This window comes from Carassius carassius, chromosome 10 (assembly GCF_963082965.1).
Source record: "Carassius carassius chromosome 10, fCarCar2.1, whole genome shotgun sequence".
Lineage (NCBI taxonomy): Eukaryota > Metazoa > Chordata > Actinopteri > Cypriniformes > Cyprinidae > Carassius > Carassius carassius.
The window spans coordinates 1,715,938-1,725,382 of NC_081764.1; positions in this window are offsets into that span (position 1 = coordinate 1,715,938).

Here is a 9,445-nt window from a genome sequence, read left to right on the forward strand (position 1 = left end):
ATGAAGTCTGTGGGTTATCGAATACGCAGCAGCTTCGCTTCTCTTCTGCCTCGCTCTCGCTCTTTGCTTGGCTCTGACAGTAAAATATATGTAACGACTGTGTTTTTTAACCCTCTTTAGTTCCCCCCGACTCTCTTTAAAAGACTGACATGGGTGCGCGAGGAGATTTCTGTCATTTATCAACGCGAGGGAGAGAGCGAGAGAGGACAGCCTGCCATTTTCTCTCTGTTCCATTAACAAATTACCTCCCCTCCCTATGCTGCGATTTGATGTACATCCCGAAAATTAATTTGCCTCTTAGTAAGAAAACAATTAAGTAGACTCTATTGTGAGACCCTGAGTGTGTGTGTGTGTGTGTGTGTGTTTGCCTAAGAGGATGAGGAATAGGAGTGAGTCACTCTGGAGTCTGATGAATGTAGGATGTGTCTTCTTGTGAAGGAAGTAAGAAGAATGGCCGTCTGCACGGATAACGCATGTAGTGCATGTGAATGATTTCACGGCTAATTATGCACATTTTATTTTTTACATATGTATGAAAATATAGATGCATTGTTGTTTTTTTTGCAATAACCCTTATCGTGCTTACTGAGCTAATAGTCCTAACTAATAGGTTTCGTTTTATTTATTTATTTACATTTTCAGCTGCTTCAAACAGTGTTGGATTATTTTGGGCTACTTTGAAATGCCAGTTTTCCAAATTAAATGGTACTCATAGTTTAATCATTGATTAAATCACTGAATCAGATGATTGAATCTTTGAATCAGATTGAATCTGTAAATCAAATGACTGAATTGATCACTCAAATGGGCAAATAATTGAATCTAATGATTGATGTGGTGAATCAAATCATTGAATCAATTACTCAAACGAGCAAATCAGTAAATCAAATGATTGAATCAGTGAATCACATCATCGAAACCAAATTCAAATTATTGAATTAATTCAACTTTGTGAGAAAGACAATTTGTTTCAAAATATTGCAGTATGTTTCAGTACGACGTAGGGTTACTATACTTAAACGAAAACAAATAATAATTAATATAAAAAATGTTGAAAAAAGTCAGTTAGTTGTGTAGCATTTCTCATTTTAATTTATTATTCATTTTCAAATTGATGTACTAAAATAAAACCTCATATAAAGTTACATTAATATGAAAATAAATAAATAAATACATTTAAAAACTAATAAAAACTACAATATCATCCCAATGATACTATCTATACTGTTTTGATTCTTTTGGTGTATATTTGCATCCAACACACACACACACACACACACACACACACACACACACACACACACACACACACATGCACGCACACACACACACACACACGCACACACACACACACACACACACACACACACACACACACAGTAGTTTACAGAATGTCTTGCTGCAGAAAATGTACTGAAGCATTTATAATTTGTTACTCCCTAATTAGTAAAATACCTGATTCATCCATTGATAATCAAATAATGTAGAATAGCATTAAATGCACGCATATATCCGGATGTGTGCTGTACTTACTGTATTTTAAACAGCTGATTCAGGAGTCTGGAGTGCTAGTTGAAAATCTTCAGTTCATGATCGTTCATAAGTGACCTGTAGGGTTTGCATGGGGAATTGTGCTGCGCAAATTAAACTGTAGGACAGATTTTGTGAGAGAATTTGTGTTGTGACTTTATTTGCATACTTCCTTTAGTGAATCAGGTGGTAAAACAATTCAACGACAGGCTGAATTCCCCTCAAGTGGGCAGCTGCTATTCAGAGGTGGATTGCAGGGGAAAGACTCGCACGCTGAGAAGATTACGCTCTGAAATCCCATCGCTGGTGCCAAATTAAGTCAAGGGTTTGCCACACAGCAAATTTTGCTGACTCTTAGGGGAATTACAGACTTTAGACGCTCGCAGGAGATGTGTGTGTTCTTTTGCTTTCACCATCTGTCAGTTTGTTGTAATTGATGGTGCATCACGATCAGATGCACGGAAACACTGAGGTATTGATCTAATGTCTATTCATTTGTGCTCAGGTAATGCAACCTAATCAGGTGGTTTCGGACAGCACGTACTTGGCAAGGAAAGTGTGTTAATATGGTGCTGATTCATTAGTGGATGTGTGCTGTGGTTTAAAGACCGATGGTGTTGTAATATACCAAACAAGTAACTTACAGTCATTCCTCAGAGCAGACGTCCTGGATCAACATTCAACCAGATATTAGGGTTAAGCTTCTCACTGGGTTTAAGAGCTTAAACAACGTTATTATAATTAATCTTTGATTTTAAAAATACAGTAGTTAATGGTTAGCAATTGATTGCAAGGGTTAGGGATTTGAAACTTTTCATGCATGCACAGTGAAATGTAAAACTCTCTTCCATCGGTTTTTGCTTTATAAATTCATTTGTAGATGTTAATTATTGGATGGACTGTATGTTTGGGTTCTGCATTTCAACTACATTTAATTTGATGGAAATCTATGCATATAAACAGCTAAAGTCAACAAACATGTTTGTGCTTCCACGCAATATGCATAAAGATAAATTCTGGTCCTTTTAAAAGGAATAAGATGGAATTCGCTTGTAAATTTAATATTTATTCATGATTAATTTAATAAAAAATAAAATGCATTCCTCAGTATCTACCAAGACATAACAAATGCCACTAAATTGTCTTTAAACTGTTCGGAATGCCTGAATGCAATCTAAAAAGTCATTTTACCACAGTTTTTAATGACTCACTATTAATTAACAGCAGATCTATTCACACAAACTAACAATATTCAGTCTGTTTATTAGTTTTTCCTCAGTATTCTTCTATACTTTATTTCCTGCATGTGATTATAGTGAACATAGGATATAAAACCTGCTTGTTTTGGGTTTTATATGCAAAATTATCAAATACGATCCATCAGATTTTTAATTTATTTCTCAGTCATCATTGTATTGCATTGCATTTATATGTTTTGAATATAAAACAGAGCATTTAATTATCATGTTACTGAGACATATTATTGGGAGATATAAAGTGACAACTGATATTTATCATGTTATGTATAAAGATCTAATTTCTCACTTAACAAACTATAAAAAGTTATTCTCTTGGCTATATGAATAACAACATTTGCACCAGATTGCATCTTTTTTTGCTGTATAATTGCATCTTTTCTTTTTTACAATACAATTTTTACAATAGCTTGTTTTGTTCTTGAAATGCAAACTTTAAGTATGAATTTTTTAATAGTCATTGTGGAGTTGACTTGAAAAATATGCATTCGTTTCTGTTTCTGTTCTATAGAATTATAATGCTGTCAAAGTCTGTTAACTCACATGTAATTGTACCTTTAGGCCAGAAATACCTTTTACATCAATGGGTGCTTTTGTCCACACAGAAATCTCTTTCTTGTACAGTGGAGCCCAAAGGCATTGCTTTTTTTTTTACGTACATTTCAGCGGTTTGTGTTATTGTTTGTATAAGTTTAATTATAACAATTATAACGATTTCCGTGTTTATTGACTTATCACAGATTCAGTTATTTAAATATTGCATGAGAGTGAATTAAAGGATGCAAGATTTGTTGTCATGCACCACAGCATCAGAGAGCGTCTATGGAAACTCATTTAATTTGATGCCAAAAGTAATTAAACATTTAAATCACACTTAAAATGCCCGGATGTCACTGCATTAGATCTTTAAATATCATATCAAGTGTCATTTCTGGTAAAAAAAGATGCCTTTCAGTCAAAAACAAGAAGAAAATCACCCTCTGATAGATGACACTGAGCAAAAATAACGAAGGAAAGCAAAGTTAGTAAAGATAAAAGATATTTTGTTTTCTAATTCAGTGACATTCAGAGATTTGTAAGTGTGTCTCAAGTGTTTAGATGCATATAGGGCAGCTGTACTTCATATGATCAACATCTGTAAGCAGGGAAGATGTTGTTCAACTCAAGTTCACCATAGAAGCTAAGTGGCTTTTAGTTTGATACTCAGAGAGAGTCTTTAGTGTTTTACGTGTTGTGGTTGCTGATTTAAGTCTTTTCGCATCAGCAATGGAATCTAACACTGTAATTACACCATCTAAAGCTTTTTGACAAGATGCCCAGAATTAAAATCTGCGCAGTGCAATAAAGCAAGAGCTGTGCGGTAGTTTCCCGTCCCAGTGTGATTTTAAAGGAATTGTCCTGACAGCTGAAGGACTCCTATAAACTGAGGTTCTGGATTAGATGTTAGATATATAACTCACATATTCTGAATCAAATATGTTTGATTACATACCAGATTCTGTGCAGTTTGAAAAGATGAGATATTGTTTTTCCTGTTTAAAGAATAGTTATTTGTTCCAAATGTGACCCTGGAGCACAAAAGCAGTCTTAAGTCTCTGGGGTATATTTGTAGCGACAGCCAAAAATATATTGTATGAGTCAAAATTATTGATTTATCTTTTATGACAAAAATCATTAGGATATTGAGGAAATATCTTGTCCATGCAGGGGCGGACTGGCCATCGGGAGCACCGCACCGGGATATTTTCCGGTGGCCTGATGGTCATTCTGGCCTGCCAGCTGACGTGCAATAGGCTGGTATGCAACTGCGAATTAATTGACGGTCTTATGAATGTACGAACCAGGCGATCGCAGAGTGAAAATGACACCACCACATGACCAAACATCAGTGAAGCACTGCCTAATTGGCTAAATCCAGAGGCAGGTTTTATCTTAGAAAATCGTGCAAAAAATGGAGCGTAAACGCAAAGGAGGAGCAGAGGGAGAAAGGAGAAAAGCTGCAAAAAAAGTTGCTGCAAAATCCCGCAAAATCCCAGCCATGTTCACCAGTAAGGGAGCAGGTCGGTCAGAATTACATTTATATTTACTATGGTTCACTGAAAAAAAAACGAACCGTTCAGTTCACCACACACGGTTCGGCACGCGCTGGGACCGCTGTTCAACTTAAATCTGACAAAGCATCTGTAATATGGTTTACTATAAATAACATGTAAAACAAACAGGGTTCAAATAATATATGTTTCTGTTGATGCATGCGCATTCTGGATTCCCAGACATTACAGCGATGAAAAAAACCTCTACAAATCATTGACTCTTGTTCAATACTAATACGAACACTTTATCAGTGCATTCTCTTAAAGTGACAGTCTTTATATTAATCGAACAGCAACAACCAATAAATCACTCACTGCTCTTGATTGAAGCACTTTTTTTTACTTTAATAAAAAATAATCTTTAATTTACAGTCCAAAATGCAATGGTGTTTTACATTTTATTACTTTAATTTCTGTACCTAAAAACTAATGCAAGACCTACCTAAAAAAACCCTGAAAGTCAGTTTATTTTATTAGTATTTTTACACTATTGTATTTATTTGTGCTGTTGCTTGTAGTTAGAATATTCTTAATAATATTCTAATAATGTGAAACTGTGACTCTAAAACCGTGAAACAAACCGAACTGTGAAAAAGTTGAACTGTTCCACCCTAATATTTACATAATCATTTGGCTGACAGACGCTTTCATTCAAAGCGGCTTACGATAGATAAAATCTATTAAAAAAAATAAATAAATAAATTATATATATATATATATATATATATATATATATATATATATATATATATATATATATATATATATATATATTACAAATGTATATAATGATAGATGTTTTAAAAGAGCATCTTAATGACAAACTAGCACACTGTTTTACATATGAAGATACAGTATTTTTTTAGTGCCAAAACTGACCAAAAATTGATTTTCCATTTCTAGACTACAATATGTAGCCTAGTGTACAATGCTTATTTATTTTGAAGGTGATGAAGGAAGCAACAGTAGCACTAGTGCTGTTAGTGCTCCTGCTGTTGAACAAGAGAGGGTGGACAGTTCAGCTTTTGAGTCAGAGCAGGAACCTTCAGGTAAAGTTTAAGCTATTAGCAAAACTAAACATGATGGCTATACTCTTAGAAAAATATGTGCTTTTATGATTTATAAGGTCATCAGTAGGACTGTGATCATTGGGACATACAATTGATGTCTGCATAATTAATGTAGATTATTGAAAGTGCTTATATCATATTGCAGAGAAACTCAATGTGCAGAGTGAGAGAGAGGGGGATTAAGGGAAAGATGATAGAGACAGTGAATGCCTTGATACTTCTTGACACTTCATTTGATTATTTTGCCCGTCCACAGTCTAAGGATTTTGATTTATTTTTTTAAGTATAACCCAATTCAAACAACTGAAAGAGCCAAAGAGTTTAGCAGTCTGGTGGACACATGAATTGGGTGGTGACTGCAGCAACAGAGATGGCCTGGGGTGGAGTCAAATTCCTGACCTGAAGTACTGTCCCAGTCCGCCACTGTGTCCATGAATATATTAAGTAAATTCCCTATTGTAAATGTATTCAAACTTACATTTTAATCAGCAATATACATTGCTAAGGAATCATTCGGACAACTTTAAAGGCAGTTTTCTCAATATTTAGACTTTTTCCAGCCTCAGATTCCAGATTTTCATATAGTTGTATCTCGACCAAATATTGTCCGATCCTAAAAAGTCCATACATCAATGGAAATCTTATTTATTCAGCTTTCAGATGATGTATAAATCTGAATTTCGAAAAAGAAAAAGACCTTTCTGGGGTGCGTTTCCCAAAACCATAGTTGCTAACTAAGTTAGCAATTTTGTTGGTTGCAATGCAATTTCCCATTGCCAACCAACTATGTTCCTAACAGGCTAGCAACTATGGTTTTGGGAAATGCACCCCTGACTGGTCTTGTGGTCCACATTTTCAGAAATGAAGATTTTTTCTCTATCGTTATAGACACTGAAAGTGCGTTTTGCTTTTAGCACTAAATGCCGTCACATGATCCATATAGACTGACAGGGCTGTTCATTGACACACATTCGTTTGTAAATGTGAATATATTGAACTTTATCTACTTCATGATGAAAGCAAAGTATTTAAAAGCTGCAACAACAGTGCCATCACTCAAAGTGTACGAGAGTCACACTCGTGCCGATGTCCTCGAGATAGAGGGTGTGCAAAACAAAGTATTTAGGTGAGAAAAATAAGTGACAAGGCCTCCGCTGTGCACTCGACTGACATCTTTAAAACATCAAGGCGATCTACAGAGGTTTTCCTAAGACAGAAGTCTGAATGCAGCCATGAACACAAACAAACTCCTACAGCGGTTCATCTACAAACAAACACACACTCACTCTGCTGCTTCTACTGCTCTCTTTATGAATCTGTCAGGCTGAAAGGTATTGTATTGGTAATTCTTTCATTATGTACTCATCTTTATGTCATTCCAAACCTGAATGCTCTTTTTGCAGTGGAACACAAAATAACTCTGCAGAATCTGCATGCAGTTCTCTCTTTACAGTTTACAGTAAAAAAAACAAAAACAAAAAAAAACAATATATATACAGTATATATACCTTGTGCACCATTTTCAAAAGTCTTCAGAATTATATGATAGTATACTTAAATATAGCATATTATCATTATGAACTATTTCTATAGTACTTTCTTCACATTTTTCGCTTTCTTGAAGCTTGAATTATTTGACTGCTTTAAAATGCTTTAAAATTCCTTGGTTCATGTTTCTAGTAAAAATATTTTAAATATAAAAAAAATATCAAAAAAAAAAAAAAACCAGACAAAAAAAAAAAGTTTATTTTCACCTGCAGCTGAATCTAACAAAATGCTTGTTTCATGAAAATATGTTTTTATTTATACCTTTAAATTTTTTTTTAATAAAAAATATATATATACATAAAATATTTTGTATTGAAAGCATTTAAAATCAATGTTATAGTATTTATTTATTTATACATTAGTAATCTGTGAAGTTTGCAATTTATTTATTTATTTGTTGATTTATTTATTTTTATATGGTATTAATATTTATTCAAAATATGTAAATAAATGTTACACTATTTGTTTATTTATTTAGACCTTTACATTAGTATTCTGTGCATTTTGAGTATTTATTTATTTATACATTAGTAATCTGTGCAGTTTGAGTATTTATTTTATTTTGTTTTGTTTTGTTTTGTATTGTCAAAAATAGCACATTATATTATAATGTTCCTCTTCAGGAACTCGAGCTGCGTCAAGCGCTTTGGGGAAACGCCTTTGGCAAGATCAACTCTGAATATTGTGTGCAATCTGTTCAATGGAAGGGCGTGACGTCACGGGCAGGGTGACATAGGGACCAGGAAGCTATAAAGGCACCTGTCACGCAGCTGACTTCAGCTTCGCGTCTTTCAGCAAGCGCTCTGTGTGTGCATGTCTAAAGTCTGTCGTGTGAGTCTTATTTATTGTTGTCTGTCCCAATAAACAACATAATTCCAAAGAGCAAAGCAAAGACACAACATTTGAAGGGCGATTCCAGATCGTGCTATAGATTGTGTGTTCCTCCCTGCCCACGCACATGTGGGGATACACACAGGTGGGGATACACACAGTCTATGCGTGGTTTGCCTGGGATCAAAGCACGATGAGTCGGCTCTCGAGGGAGCCGACTGTCCGGCCGATGCGGACGTTTCGATCCCGGAGGGCTCTCTTCGAGGAGGGAGCCTTCGCCAGCGTTCCTCGCGATACCGGTCCCGCTTTCGCAGAGGCGGAGCGGCGCCGGCATTCGTTGGCTTCGCAGATCTGCCCTATTCCTGGGTTCGGAAGCCCGAGCATCGGTTCTTCCCCCCGAGCATCGGGCTTGACGCTCCGCCTTTCTTTCTCCGAGGAGATTGACACGGAGGGGGTCGGCGAGCTTGTAGTTGCACAAACATAAAGTTGCATAAGCACCAGTATACAATAAACAGTGTTATGCCTAACATTATACGGGCAGCGTTAATGAGCAGCTATTTAATCTCCGAGGGGATTAATATTGTTTGTGTGACTAAGCTATTCGCGCTGTCGAGGCAACGCGTGTATTAATAATTACAGTTTTGTTTGTGAATTTTCAGTTTTGATGTGAATTTTTCCATACCCGACCGCTTGTCTGGTTATTTAAACTCCATTTAATAAGGAGGAATTAGTTCTATCACTTCAATGTGTACTTTATCACAATCTAGACCGTGTTTACCTGTCTGATTGTTTGACTACATTAAATTCTGAGAAATTTAATGACTTTGAGAAGTTAATATATCACTTCAATGTGTACTTTATCACAATCTAGACCGTGTTTACCTCTCTGATTGTTTGACTGCATTAAATTCTGAGAAATTTAATGACTTTGAGAAGTCAATATATAACTTCAATGTGTACTTTATCACAATCTAGACCGTGTTAACTTGTCTGATTGTTGGATTGCATTAAATTCTGAGGAATATAATGACAGTTATTTAACTCGTGAAGTTAGATGGACTGGAGGGACTGCTGGGCGGGAGCAGCCCCCTCCGCGTACAAACAGAGCGTTGCCGCC